Below are 16,014 nucleotides of genomic sequence, written 5' to 3'. Positions count from 1 at the left end.
ATAAGGTTAAAGGCATGCAAGCCATCAGTATCATGTCCACACCAATCTAGACCCCTTATTTGATCCCAATAGGTAAACTCCTTCCACAATGCCTTAAGGCCACCATACAGATTCGATTTATGGTGGTCAAATCTATCAATTTGAGCACGACCATTTATTAAGTACACCCGGTTCCCCCTGGACAGATGATGTTGATGGTATGTTCAATTTCAACCGTAGATCCCTTTGTTCCTAGACAAGATAAATTGTCATTAGAAGTTTCAGGATGCAGCTTACCCTTCTATCCCTATTCAGGAATCATGCCCAATGAAGAGTGTATGGCGGTGCTGCGTTGGGGGTTAGATATACTGACATCTAAAGAAACAAGATGTGCTCTGCTTTCTACTCCACTTGGTATCCCTAGACTAAATATAGGGCATCTGGAGGATGTACAATTGGATAATTATAGGGGTGGTCCAAAACTAAAATGTATTTTAATCCTCAAAGTCTATCTATTTAATGGAATGTACAATGTGTACAGTGACAGTGGGCTCACTTGATGGCTCTGATGAGAAGTGACAAGCTGGCAAGAGTGCACTGTCAGTGCTCGTTGTAAGGAGAATACCTGGCATGCAGGAAAAGCAGAGAGGAGCACCGTCACTGCAAGTGACATCACGTGCAGTAAAAACTCTGCCCCCTTCCTTCATGCTTGGCAAAATGTGCTCTCAGTGAACATTCTGATCTAATACTGGATATGCCAGGTGTGCTGAGATAAGAGGCTGCTCACACTGCAGTCTACCCTGTCTATCTGATCTAATACTGGAAATATCAAGGGTGCAAAGGTAAGACGAGGCAGCTCACACTGCTGTCCACCCTGTCTATCTGATCTAATACTGGATATACCAGGGGTGCTGAGTTAAGAGGCTGCTCACAATGCTGTCTGTTGTGAAATTGGATTCTGGGCTCCCCCGGTGGCCACTTGTGGAATTGTACTTGTGTGCATCATCCCCTCTGTTCACCTGCTCCTATCAGGATGTGGGAGTCGCTATATAACCTTGCTCCTCTGTCAGTTTCATGCCGGTCAACAATGTAATCAGAAGCCTTTCTGTGCATGTTCCTGCTACTAGACAACTCCCAGCTAAGTTGGACTTTTGTCCTTGTGTGTTTTTGCATTTTGTTCCTGTTCACAGCTGCTGTTTCGTTACTGTGTCTGGAAAGCTCTTGTGAGCGGAAATTGCCACTCTGGTGTTATGAGTTAATGCTAGAGTCTTAAAGTAATTTCTGGATGGTGTTTTGATAGGGTTTTCTGCTGACCATGAAAGTGCCCTTTCTGTCTTCTTGCTATCTAGTAAGCGGACCTCGATTTTTGCTAAACCTATTTTCATACTACGTTTGTCATTTCATCTAAAATCACCGCCAATATATGTGGGGGCCTCTGTCTGCCTTTTGGGAAAATTTCTCTAGAGGTGAGCCAGGACTGTCTTTTCCTCTGCTAGGATTAGGTAGTTCTCCGGCTGGCGCTGGGCATCTAGGGATAAAAAAAACGTAGGCATGCTACCCGGCCACTTCTAGTTGTGCGGCAGGTTTAGTTCATGGTCAGTATAGTTTCCATATTCCAAGAGCTAGTTCTCATATATGCTGGGCTATGTTCTCTCGCCATTGAGAATCATGACAGCTGTCCATCCTGTCTATCTGATCTAATACTGGAGATGCGAGGGGTGCTGAGGTAAGAAGAGGCTGCTCACACTGCTGTCCACCCTGTCTATCTGATCTAATACTGGAGATGCGAGGGGTGCTGAGGTACGAAGAGGCTGCTCACACTGCTGTCCACCCTGTCTATCTGATCTAATACTGGAGATATCAAGGGTGCTGAGGTAAGAATAAGCTGCTCACACTGCTGTCCATCCTGTCTATCTGATCTAATACTGGAGCTACAGTATCAAGGGTGCTGACGTAAGAAGAGGCAGCTCACACTGCTGTCCACCCTGTCTATCTGATCTAATACTGGATATACCAGGGGTGCTGAGTTAAGAGGCTGCTCACAATGCTGTTCACCCTGTCTATCTGATCTAATACTGGAGATGCGAGGGGTGCTGAGGTAAGAAGAGGCTGCTCACACTGCTGTCCACCCTATCTATCTGATCTAATACTGGAGATATCAAGGGTGCTGAGGTAAGAAGAGGCTGCTCACACTGCTGTCGACCCTGTCTATCTGATCTAATACTGGAGCTATCAAGGGTGCTGATGTAAGAGGCTGCTCACACTGCTGTGCTGCAGAAACGTTGATTATGGCCCCATACGATGCTCCATAGAGACATTTGCCCCGTATAGTGCTGCAGAAACGTTGATTATGGCCCCATAAGATGCTCCATAAAGATATTTGCCCCATATAGTGCTGCAAAAACATTAATTATGGCCCCATAAGATGCTGTATACAGACACTTGCCCCATATAGTGCTGCACAAACGTTATGGATACGCCACTGGGAATAGCCCTGGGTTAAGCAATTAATTGCAGCATTTATCAATTAGTGGAGTGGAGGGGGGCTACAAAGAGGATTTCAATCTGGCAGTGGCGTATCCAGGGGGGGACAGCCGGGGCATGTGCCCTGGGCACAGCCGACAGGGGGGCGCCAGCGGGCCGCCTGATGATGCGGCGGTCCAAGGAGGCTCCTCGTCCTGTACTGAGCGGTCACATGGTACCGCTCATTACAGTAATGAATATTCGGCTCCACCTCCCATAGGGGTGGAGCCACATATTCATTACTGTAATGAACGGTAACGGTGACCGCTCAGTACAGGAAGCTGCCGGCGCCGGGGAAGCAGGGACTGCACCGCGCCAGGAGCAGGTGAGTATAACGGGGAGGGGAGCGCAGCGCGATATTCACCTGCTCCTCGTTCCGGCGCCTCTCCGTCTTCAGCAGTGACGCTGAGGTCAGAGGGCGCGGTGACGTGGTTAGTGCGCGCCCTCTGCCTGAGCGTCAGTGCTGAAGATGGAGCGGCGCCGGAACGAGGAGCAGTTGAATATTGAAAGTGCCGGGGGCCTGAGCGACGGAGAGGTGAGTATGTGATTTTTTTTTTTATCGCAGCAACAGCAAATGGGGCAAGTGTCTGTATGGGGCATCTTATGGGGCCATAACATTTGTGCAGCATTATATGGGGCAAGTGTCTGTATAGAGCATCTTATGGGGCCATAACGTTTGTGCAGCACTATATGGGGCAAGTGTCTGTATAGAGTATCTTATGGGGCCATAACGTTTGTGCAGCACTATAATGGGGCAAGTGTCTGTATAGAGCATCTTATGGGGCCATAACGTTTGTGCAGCACTATAGCGGGGCAAGTGTCTGTATGGAGCATCTTATGGGGCCATAACGTTTGTGCAGCACTATATGGGGCAAGTGTCTGTATAGAGCATCTTATGGGGCCATAATTAACGTTTGTGCAGCACTATATGGGACAAATGTCTCTATGGAGCATCTTATGGGGCCATAATCAACGTTTCTGCAGCACTATACGGGGCAAATGTCTCTATGGAGCATCTTATGGGGCCATAATCAACGTTTCTGCAGCACTATATGGCGCAAATATCTTTATGGAGCAATTATTAACCTTTATGCAGGATTATATGGGGCTCCTGATTCAATATGGATATTCAAAAACACTTAACCTACTGATGTCTCAATTAATTTTACTTTTATTGGTATCTATTTTAACATTATGGGGATTCAGGAATGTACCTTGGCTTGGTCATACAGTTTCAATAAAAGGTTTAGGTTCAAATGGGGGAGGTTTGGGGGGGGGGGGGGAATTTGGGGGGGGGGGGGGGCGCCAAACTGATCCTTTGCCCCGGGCGCAGGAGAGGCTAGATACACCTCTGCTCTCTGGAGAGCCCAGCATTTAAGCAGGTGCCCATGTAAAGCTTTATATTTGCAGGGGTGGTGCCAGGTTCACCACATATTGCAGCTAATGGCTTTGGTCCGAAAATTGCGACAACCTGCTGATTTTGGGCAGGGAACTTTCAAACAAAAATGTGTTGTAAGAAGAGGGTAATCCCTTTAAGTGAAGCTAAAAATTCGCGTGACCTTTAAAAATGAAGAAAACATGGCATGGAGCAAGAGATAATGGAAAGGTGACATAGCTGGAGATGAAATAATACACAGACGAGCAGCAGCGTTCACGAACTAACTCAAGAAAAACTAGGACAAGACAACAGGAAGCTGACGAGATGGAGGATAGGACATCTTCCAACAAAAACAAGGAGGGAACAAATATAGAAGCCCATAAAATGTGGTATAATTACCATTATGAGTCAGCACACACCTCCTGCTAGAGCTTGTACGACACATTAGATGAAGATGGGCCAAGGAACAATCATTTGTCGATGGCCTATACTGAATTTCTTTAGCAAGCGCTGATCATCGTCCGGAGAAATCCAACATGCCCGGCCGTGTCTGAACAATTCAGAATGTTCATCAGTTCGTTGTCGCTAAAATCGTCAATTTAATTCTTTTAGCGGTTTTCACCCATTCTAATGAATGGGAAAAGATGCAAAAAACCACATCAAAAACACACTTTTTTGTGCGTTTTTTCCTGCCGAGACAGGTTTTTGATGCAGAAATTCCTGCAACAACTACATAACGTGCGCACATACCCTATAATAAATAATGCAGAGATCACAGCTGAGGCCAGTGACTGGCTGCAGCAGCCATGAGGACATGGCCACTAATTATGAGCAGATCGTTTCGTGCCCCTTCGGTTCGCGGTCCAGGTCAGTGCTCTTTGGTAGTGGTAAGAAGCTGTACAAATTTCCTAACCTTACGGGATCCCGAGCTCGTCTTATGCTTTTCTGTGCCGGTACGTCATCACATGTGTCGGAGAATCAAATCAAAAGCTGTATCAAGGACCCCATAAGGTTAGGAAATTTGCCAGAGAGCACTGACCTTGATGGCCGACCGGGGTTGCGTGAAGCAATTTGCTCATCTCTAATGGCCACTCCATCAAGTAAGTACAGAATAAAGTAGGTAAGCCAGGTGATTATATTTAAATATAGGGCGAAAGGGGCATTGGAATAGAAATCCAACAGTATTACTGCTCTGAAATGTCTAAACTATGTACAGAGGTTGAACTTCTCCATGTGTGTTTGTCAGGGAGGACAGACCCCGGCTGATCAAACACTGAATGCCTAAACTATGAATAGGACAACTATATTTAAATGGAATCTGTCACAACAGTTCAACATACAAACTGTAAACATTATCACACAGATGTCCTAGACCTGATGAGGTTGGTGTACTTACCTTGAATGGCTTGACTCTAGCTGGATTCATAAAATGCTATAAGGGGGGAAAATCTACAACAAAAAATTCAACAGCCATTTTAACAAGGATTTTGCAAGTCAACCAGCCTCATTAGGTCTAGGAGAGATTGTTTTATGAATACTAGTAACATATCAGCCTTAAAGAGTCTTTCCAGGATATATTTTACCCCTTTGATTCATGAAAAACAAGGCGGCTTTTTCAGTTTGATGAGGTGTGGACCATGTAGACTTGATTGTCCCTACAGTGTTTATTTATTTTTTTCAAAACAGAAATGTAAAAAATATATCCTGGAGAACCTAAAAGTCAAGCTATCTCTAGTCAAAGTGAGACAAAATGTAAGTACTTTGTCCGTGTCCCAAGTAGTTTTATTCTTTACTGCCTTAAAAAGGTTGTCTCATGAGGACTATTCGGTCTAAATATGCACTCGGGACCCCTCAGTGAACCAGAACATAAAGCTACTCTTGGTCTGACAGTCATATAATGTTATAATGAGCAACAGCTGATGGCTGCGGGTTAGAGAAGAAGCTTTCTGGTGAGACAGCCTCAATGTAATCATCTATAGTAGGCTACTTCCAGAATTGTGCTCCAGAAGGATGGTGTCCTCCATGTGCCAGCTGATGCACTCTAGCTTGGGGACACAATGCAGCAGATCAGAAAACGTCGGGCACAGTCTTGAAGCTGTGGAATCAGAGTATGGGTCATCTTTCGTGAACACATCACAATTCTGAAGGACAAGTCTGAAAAGCTGTAAATGCAAATCTGCTGGCTGAGGTAGACAAGAACTGGCTCAATGCAGTAGCGTGGCACTGCAGGATGGGCTACGCAAACCTGGTGCCGATCGTACATTAATAAAATATAAAACCCTCAAATTCACAACCAGATCCACATAAGATACTGCAAAACATTTGTTAAAGGACCTAAAAGAGAACCTTAGAACAAGGCACTCCACACTGTAGAGGTTCCAAAGATCTACGTGGAGGAAATACGGTCACCTTTAAGAGAAGTGCTACTACCAGGCAAAGAACACAATAGTATAGATATCAGCCACCAATAATGATCTCCAGGACCCATCAGGTGATACCCCTGCCATCTTTAAAATGTCCTACAGAAGAAAAAGTTTGGGGCATTATTAAGAGTACAGTACACTCTCAGCATCGCTCCAACGATCCCTACAGATATTTCTCACGTATAACATGTCTTCTTCAGTCATACATATCAGATGTAGGTCAGCTAGACATGATCAAAAGGATTTGGTTGCTTCTGGTTCAGTGGCCACGTCAGTAGTCCATGGACGCCAAACCACCTCTTTCTACTTGCTGGAATCTTTGTCGCCTCTTCTGCTTATTAGGTCCGGTCCGTTATCATCGTTGCGATGTAATGCACACATGGGAACACATAAGTCTACTGATCAGAAGAAAAGCCAGAGATGTTGGCAAGTGTAAGGTAGGTTGTAGGACTCTGATCCAGCGGCCATGGACTACTGACGTAGCTGCTAATCAAGTGTCCTATAAATATTTTTGACCTTCTCTATTATCAGCCGAACCCACCAATTTTGGATCTGACCAGCTGAACCAATGTCTGTTTGGTGGTTGGATTCCAACTATCTTGATTCTTTTGTTCTCAGGGGAGTAAGCAGCTGGCAGACACCTTTGGGGACAGCTTATTTTCCTACTGAGAACACATGCATGCTTGGCTGAGTTTCGCATGCATCTGGAGAGATCATTATTGGTCAAACTAATTGTTGGATGACCACTTTCTAATGTATATGGCCACATGGGTTGTGAAGAATCTCATGAGTGCCTGTGCTTTAGAAATTGTAAAATGTCTGTAAATGGGTAGGATTTTGTAAATTTCAATGGAGAGAAACAGAAAATGTGAGACCAACGCTCCATTGGAAAAAAGACACTAGTCCATGGGATAAGGTTGGGTTCAAACTGGCGTTCGGAACTTCTGTAAGAAACAGTTCTGTTGTATGATGAACACAAATGGTGAAAGAATGACCCCGGGGTTCATTTAGTTTCCATGCGGCCAGATGAAATTTTAATGAAGAAAATAGAACAGGATGCTTTGGTTTTTCCTAGTAAAAGTTATGAAGCCTACAACTGAGACTCCTAATGGTAGCTCCAATGCTACGTGAGAACCTAGTCTTGTTGGTTACAGCTTCCCGGTCCCACAACTCTTATTTCATCACACATGATTACTTCTGCCTGATGTGACAAGTTTTACCAGGTTCCAGTAATGGATATCATAGGTCGAGAAACACTGTACCCGTGAGTAAAAAGACATATATTTCAAGGGACAGAGAAAGGCTAGAGTATCCTGATGGAACCTGCAAACATTTAACTAGTAAATGGGCAGCTTTAGTCATGGGCACTGAAATGGCTCTTTCCACCGTCCCTTCCTTCTGCTAGGTTGTGGCCACATGGATTCACTAATATGCAACATACCGTATATAAAGTGGGAGTTCTTTGTATGGCTGCACTATTCAAGAAAAAGCCCCACTAAACCTGCGATGGATGCACCCTAATAGGCGGCTGGACGTTCTCCTGCAGTAGATCCCACTATACCAGTGCAAGGTGAACTTGCCGACTTAGGGTTACTCAGAAACCTTTGAAAGTCAAATAAGCATAAATGGGTAAAATTGTATAGTGCTTGTAAAAACGAGCAACTTTGCAAATTAGTCCTTATTAAAAATCCTCATTGGCTATCTCTTTCAAAAACAAGTCCTGCAATACCATTAGGGTATGTGCACACGATGCGGATTTTGCTGCGGATCCGCAGCGTTTCTGCAGCTGCGGGTCCACAGCAGTTTCCCATGAGTTTTCAGTTCAATGTAAACCTATGGAAACCGCAATCCGCTGTGCACATGCTGCGGAAAAAAACGTGCGGAAACGCAGCGGTTTACATTCCGCAGCATGTCACTTCTTTCTGCGGATTCCACAGCGGTTTTACAGCTGCCCCTATGTAAAGACGCAGTGAAAACCGCAGAAAAACCGAGGTAAATACGCGATAAATCTGCAGCAAAAACGCAGCGTTTTCGCCCTGCAGATTTATCAAATCTGCTGCAGAAAAACTGCAGTGACCAAGAATACGTGTGCACATACCCTTACATGGCCAGTCTCTTCCTCCATTACTGAGAAATCAGGGTATGAATTGATATGAAAACTAAGCGTGAAGAGCTATTGTAGATCTGAATCCTCTGTCGCTCCAGCTCTATTCCCCACCCAACAGCGCCACTTCCTGCTTGACTGACAGCTCCTTTGACTTAAAGTGAACCGGTCAGCAGTTTTTGGCTATAGAAGATACAGCCACTGCCTTTCATGGCTTATCTACAGCATTCTATAATGCTGCATATAAGCCCCCAATCCGACCTAAAAGCCTGAAAGGCAGTGGCCGCATCTTATATCGGCCAAAACTGCTGACAGGTTCCCTTTAAGGCTCAGACCATAGAGGCGCCCAGTCAAGTAGGTGCTGGTGGATAATAGAGCTGGAGTGACAGAGGCTTCAGATCTTCAGCCTCATTAGCACATCATTTCAAACACTGACTTCTCAGTAAAGGAGGAGTGGACCGGCCATGTAAAGGTATCGCTGGACTTGTATTTGAAAGCGCTACATGCACATATAGTCAGGCGATCGATGGTTTGGCTGTCGGCCATCTCTTTCCCACCCCCTACACAGAAACACTCAGGTTGGCCAAGTGCTGCGGTGGTCTCCATAAGCTAATAGCTGCCTGACTCCTCTGCCCCCACCGTTCTTCTCTAGAAGTTCTTAATATCAGTGCCAAACAGAAAGATCACTGCTGAAATTCATCTGGCCAGATCCTTTCTCTCCCATCATCATCAGTGGGGCAGAGTCAGGCGCTCCCGGTATATGACTGTGACCACCCATATGATCGGCTATGGTCTGTTTTTCTTTTGGGTGCCAGGGGGGATCATTTACAATAATAAGTTTGACCAAGAAAAGCAAAGTGATCCTGATTCTCCTTCATTCGGCATGGTCAAATTCTGCCAAAAATGACAGCCAAAATAACGCCATAAGAAGGAAGCTGATGGACCCTATTACAGTGATCGGGGTCTGCCGGCGGTCGTTGAGTTTCCGGCACTGCTGAAATGTTAGTTTTCCGTCCCTGTGACAGAACGGTACTGAAAGCACAGATGTAAAGGGGGACCTTTTAGTAACCCTTCATTTACTGCAAGGCCGTACACACTCAACTTCATATTGCTACAAGTGCAGTATTTAATGGTCTCGACGCTCCCCATGGAAGTGCAGCGGGTACAGCATGGCGCTCGTAAAATATTAATTCTACACATGTATCCACCTGCAGGACATTTCTGTAGAGCCGCTTAGATGACATCACCCCGGTATGGACACATGCAGCCTCCCGGTACTGGGCAGAGAACGTCTCCATCACACATTATACTATGATGGAAAAGTCAAGGGCCCATTAACTCATTGCCGACCATCATGAACACGTAGGATGCTAATCAGCCCATATAAATGACGTCCAATGCAGCTCGTCGTCATCATAGATCTCTATAGCAGAGCTGTATGTGGGTTATACAGAGACTGCAGCCATGTCGGCATTACCCCAGCTGGGGAGGACACACCTGTGTCACAAGGTCACCCAATATCAGGGCTGATGGCCCAGTGTGGAGGGCGGCTGCTGCCTGCAGTCACTTACTGCGCATCACACACAACATCCTAATCATGGGGGGCACAGACCTGGAGGAGGCCACAGGCACAATGCACCGCCAGTGCCAGGGCTGCACTGCTGCAACCACAGGGGCACTGCCAGCACTGCACCTGCACTGGAGCAGGGCTCTCACCCAGGAATCACTGCCCTGTGTGGGTGCCCACCATGGGCACAGCGGAGACGTGTGGGGGTGGGTGTCTGTGCAGCATCCCCGCCCCCAGCCCTGCAGCCCCCAGAGGGAGCCCCCTACTCACCCATTGCAGAGAGTGGGTCCCAGGCGGCGGATCCTCAGTCAGCGGGCACTAATACCCGGCAGAGCCCGGGCTCCTCTCCGGCGCCCCCTTCAGCAGCCCGGGGAGACCCTCAGCCTCCGAGCCCATGTCCAGATGCGCAGTGTGCTCCGTGTGTGCCGGGGTCGTGCCCGCTGCAGGGCTCCTCCAATGCCGCGACCAACAAAGAGCTGGATGTGGTGCGCCCCCCGCAGACGCGGCTGGATGTGGTGCGCCCCCCGCAGACGCGGCTGGATGTGGTGCGCCCCCCGCAGACGCGGCTGGATGTGGTGCGCCCCCCGCAGGCGCGGCTGTGTGTGGTGCGCCCCCCGCAGGCGCGGCTGTGTGTGCGCGCCGGGCTCCGGTGTGCGCCTCCCTGTGCTGCTATGTCGCTGTGGAGGTATCGCTAGGGCAGACCGTGTCCGGTGCGCCCAGCTCTCAGCAGCATCCTCCCCGCACTCTCCGTCCTGACGTCTCCATAGCCCCGGCTCGCCTCACTCCCTGTCCCCCATCTCTGGGCGCCCCCTCCCCGCCTCTCTCCTTTGCTCGGAGCCTATCTGGAGAGTGTCTGTTCTCCCTGTTACCGTCCAGTCAGTGACTCCTCCTCCTCTCATCAGAAGTCAAATCAAGGGAGATAAAAGCCCCTCAGCTCCGACTGTCGCACATTGGGGGGAACTGTCGCACATATGTCAGCTATGCATGTCATTACAGAGATGCACACACGGAGTATATAGTGTATATACTGTACCTATATACTGTACCTATATACTGTACATATAAGGAGCATACATGTACACAGATACAGGACATATGTATATAGAGACAAATACACACACAGTACATATATACACCTAGACATACACATACAATATATATGTATATACACGTACACATACAATATATACAGGTCCTTCTCAAAAAATTAGCATATAGTGTTAAATTTCATTATTTACCATAATGTAATGATTACAATTAAACTTTCATATATTATAGATTCATTATCCACCAACTGAAATTTGTCAGGTCTTTTATTGTTTTAATACTGATGATTTTGGCCTACAACTCCTGATAACCCAAAAAACCTGTCTCAATAAATTAGCATATTTCACCCGTCCAATCAAATAAAAGTTTTTTTTAATAACAAACAAAAAAACCATCAAATAATAATGTTCAGTTATGCACTCAATACTTGGTCGGGAATCCTTTGGCAGAAATGACTGCTTCAATGCGGCGTGGCATGGAGGCAATCAGCCTGTGACACTGCTGAGATGTTATGGAGGCCCAGGATGCTTCAATAGCGGCCTTACGCTCATCCAGAGTGTTGGGTCTTGCGTCTCTCAACTTTCTCTTCACAATATCCCACAGATTCTCTATGGGGTTCAGGTCAGGAGAGTTGGCAGGCCAATTGAGCACAGTAATACCATGGTCAGTAAACCATTTACCAGTGGTTTTGGCACTGTGAGCAGGTGCCAGGTCGTGCTGAAAAATGAAGTCTTCATCTCCATAAAGCATTTCAGCCGATGGAAGCATGAAGTGCTCCAAAATCTCCTGATAGCTAGCTGCATTGACCCTGCCCTTGATGAAACACAGTGGACCAACACCAGCAGCTGACATGGCACCCCACACCATCACTGACTGGGTACTTGACACTGGACTTCAGGCATTTTGGCATTTCCTTCTCCCCAGTCTTCCTCCAGACTCTGGCACCTTGATTTCCGAATGACATGCAAAATTTGCTTTCATCAGAAAAAAGTACTTGGGACCACTTAGCAACAGTCCAGTGCTGCTTCTCTGTAGCCCAGGTCAGGCGCTTCTGCCGCTGTTTATGGTTCAAAAGTGGCTTTACCTGGGGAATGCGGCACCTGTAGCCCTTTTCCTGCATACGCCTGTGCACGGTGGCTCTGGATGTTTCCACACCAGACTCAGTCCACTGCTTCCTCAGGTTCCCCAAGGTCTGGAATCGGTCCTTCTCCACAATCTTCCTCAGGGTCCGGTCACCTCTTCTCGTTGTACAGCGTTTTCTGCCACATTGTTTCCTTCCAACAGACTTACCATTGAGGTGCCTTGATACAGCACTCTGGGAACAGCCTATTTGTTGAGAAATTTCTTTCTGGGTCTTACCCTCTTGCTTGAGGGTGTCAATGATGGCCTTCTTGACATCTGTCAGGTCGCTAGTCTTACCCATGATGGGGGTTTTGAGTAATGAACCAGGCAGGGAGTTTTTAAAAGCCTCAGGTATCTTTTGCATGTGTTTAGAGTTAATTAGTTGATTCAGAAGATTAGGGTAATAGGTCGTTTAGAGAACCTTTTCTTGATATGCTAATTTATTGAGACAGGTTTTTTGGGTTATCAGGAGTTGTATGCCAAAATCATCAGTATTAAAACAATAAAAGACCTGACAAATTTCAGTTGGTGGATAATGAATCTATAATATATGAAAGTTTAAGTGTAATCATTACATTATGGTAAATAATGAAATTTAACACTATATGCTAATTTTTTGAGAAGGACCTGTATATATACACCTAGACATACACATACAGTAGATATACACGTAGACATACAAATACAGCACATGTATAGAGTACACACATAGATATACACATACAGTACATATATACAGACGTAGATATACATGTACAGTACATCTATAGAGTATATACACATGTATACATACTAATACAGCACAAATACTCATATACATGGACAGACAGTACATAGATATACATATAACAGATAAATAGAAAGATGCAGTACCTCAACATACACATATAAATATTGCCATACAGTTGTATTATTATTATTTATATAGCACCATTAATTCCATGGTGCTGTACATGACAAGGGGTTATGTACAGAGTTATAGATATCATTAACAGTAAACAAATTTACAGTGACACACTGGTACAGATGGGAGAGGACCCTGTCCTTGCGGACTTACATTCTTTGGGATAATGGGGAAGAGACAGAAGGTCTGTGTGCTGCAGCTCGGATGGTGGTGAGGCGACAGCTCGGGTGGTTGGTGAGGCAGCAGCTCGGGTGGTTGGTGGGGAAGCAGCTCTGGCGGTGGCGACGTGGCAGCTCGGGTGGTTGGTGACGTGGCGGCAGCTCGGGTTCCAGGTTCCGTCTGAAGGATACGAGAGTTGTGGATAATCGGACGTGTTGAGGTGTGGAATTCCAGAGGATGGGGGATATTCGGGAGAAATCTTGGAGGCGGTTGTGTGAGGAACGAATAAGTGTGGAGGAGAGAAGGAGGATCAGAGATTCCATGAGGGAAGATATTGGGAGATTGGTTCAGAGATATAGGGAGGGGACAGGTTGTGGATGGCTTTGTAGATCAGTGTTAGTAGTTTGAACTGGATTCCTTGAGGAATTGGGAGCCAGTGGATGGATTTGCAGAGGGGAGAAGCAGGGGAGTAGCGAGGAGAGAGGTGGATTAGCTGAGCAGCAGAGTTGAGGACAGACTGGAGTGGTGCAAGGGAGTTAGCGGGGAGGCCACAGAGGAGGGTGTTGCAGTAATCGAGGCGGGAGATGATGAGGGCATGCACAAGAGTTTTAGTAGATTGTGGGCTGAGGAAGGGATGGATTCTGGCAATATTTTTGAGTTGGAGGCGACAGGAGGTGGCAAGAGTTTGGACGTGTGGTTTAAAGGACAGGGCAGAATCGAGAGTTACCCCGAGGCAGCGGATTTCAGGTGCCGGAGAGAGCGTGATGCCTTTTACCATAATAGATAGATCAGGTAAGGGGTATATTACCTATATACTGTATATAGATATACAATGTGCACATAAACACATGAATACATAGACTAATACACATGCAGTACATGCATACAGTACGTATACATACATACATGTACATATCTAAACACAGACATAAGCATTCAGTATGTGTAAATATATACATATAGCTGGTGAAATAAGTATTGCACATGTCTCCAATTTTGTAAGTAAACCTATTTCTTAAGGTGCTATTGACATGAAATTCTCATCAGATGTCAATAACAACCCATCCGATCCACAAGGGCAAAGAAACCAAACCATAGATGTCCATAAATTATTTGTAATAATGAGAAATGACACAAGGAAAAGTATTGGACACATGAATAAAGAGGTGCAAAAAGTCATGGAAAGTCATGAGACCTGCTGAAATCTATCATTAATTAGAAAGCAATTCTGCCACTTAGTGACACATAATATCTGCTGGTTCAACTGATGGCCTAAAAAAAGGTGTCTCATTACCAAGGTGCCACACAAGAAAAATCTGATGATGGGTAAAACCAGTGAGCTGTCTCAAGACCTTCGCAATCTTATTGTTGCAAAACATAATGACGGCATTGACAGAAGAGTTCCCAAACTACTGAAGGTTCTCGTGAGCACTGTTGGGGCCACAATCCAGACGCGGAAAGAACATAATTTTGTCATAAAGCTGCCACAACCAGGTGATCCCCGCAAGGTTTCAGACAAAGGAGTGAAAATAATTATCAGAAGAGTTGTCCAAGAGCCAAGGACCGCCTGTGGAGAGCTACAGAAAGACCTGGATTTAGGAGGGACAATAGTTTCAAAGAAAACTATAAGAAATGTACTCAACCTCCATGGTCTGTATGCAGGTACGGACTGAGGCTGAAATTTAGCCCTGGCATTTGAAATCACACAGGCCCATGCTGTCCCCGTCCCCAAGAACCAGATGGGATATATTACTATTATTACCCTGTGTGGAGGAAAGAAAGATTTACTACAAGGCTAGTATTTCTTATGATACCTTCGTCACAACTCTTAACAGTATGGGTGCCTTGAGAACACTGATTCTGTTAACAACGTAGCAGACAAGGTGGCCCACAACCAGACAGGCCCTTCTGGCATTTGCCAGAATTGCCAGATGGCCAGTCCGGCCCTGCAGGCTGTATGCACGCTCACAATCTAAAACTCCACTGCCACAATGTAAAACTCCATTGCTGAACAAAAGTGTGTTCAAGAGTGTTTACAGTTTTCTCAACAACATTTAGACATGTGTTGTGAATTTGCTTTTTGCTCCCTCTAGTGGTTACTAGTTTTTTGACTCTGGTTTTTCTGTCATTCCTTTTATCCGCACCTGGGTCGTTAGTTAGGGGTGTTGCTATATAAGCTCCCTGGACCTTCAGTTCCATGCCTGGCAACGTAGTTATCAGAGCTAGTCTGCTGTGCTCTTGTCTACTGATCCTGGTTCCAGTTATATCAGCTAAGTCTGCCTTTTGCTTTTTGCTATTTGTTTTGGTTTTGTATTTTTGTCCAGCTTGTTCCAAATCTATATCCTGACCTTTGCGGGAAGCTCTAGGGGGCTGGTGTTCTCCCCCCGGACCGTTAGACGGTTCGGGGGTTCTTGAATTTCCAGTGTGGATTTTGATAGGGTTTTTGTTGACCATATAAGTTACCTTTCTTTATTCTGCTATCAGTAAGCGGGCCTCTCTGTGCTAAACCTGGTTCATTTCTGTGTTTGTCATTTCCTCTTACCTCACCGTCATTATTTGTGGGGGGCTTCTATCCAGCTTTGGGGTCCCCTTCTCTGGAGGCAAGAAAGGTCTTTGTTTTCCTCTACTAGGGGTAGCTAGATTCTCCGGCTGGCGCGTGTCATCTAGAATCAACGTAGGAATGATCCCCGGCTACTTCTAGTGTTGGCGTTAGGAGTAGATATATGGTCAACCCAGTTACCACTGCCCTATGAGCTGGATTTTTGTATTCTGCAGACTTCCACGTTCCTCTGAGACCCTCGCCATTGG

General features: G+C 46.0%; 1 protein-coding gene across 1 annotated transcript in view; it reads right to left on the bottom strand.

Annotated features, from left to right (window-relative positions):
- Window positions 1–10,783, bottom strand: part of MGAT3 (beta-1,4-mannosyl-glycoprotein 4-beta-N-acetylglucosaminyltransferase) — an 80,474-nt gene extending 69,691 nt beyond the window's left edge. The window contains exon 1 of the mRNA XM_077278465.1: window positions 10,245–10,783. The gene's annotated coding sequence lies outside the window, so the exon portion shown is untranslated. The remainder of the gene's footprint in view (window positions 1–10,244) is intronic.
- Between the last annotated feature and the right edge of the window lie 5,231 nt (window positions 10,784–16,014).

Source organism: Ranitomeya variabilis, chromosome 8 (genome assembly GCF_051348905.1).
Source record: "Ranitomeya variabilis isolate aRanVar5 chromosome 8, aRanVar5.hap1, whole genome shotgun sequence".
In the NCBI taxonomy this organism is placed as follows: domain Eukaryota; kingdom Metazoa; phylum Chordata; class Amphibia; order Anura; family Dendrobatidae; genus Ranitomeya; species Ranitomeya variabilis.
This window is presented reverse-complemented; position numbering and strand designations above follow the sequence as displayed.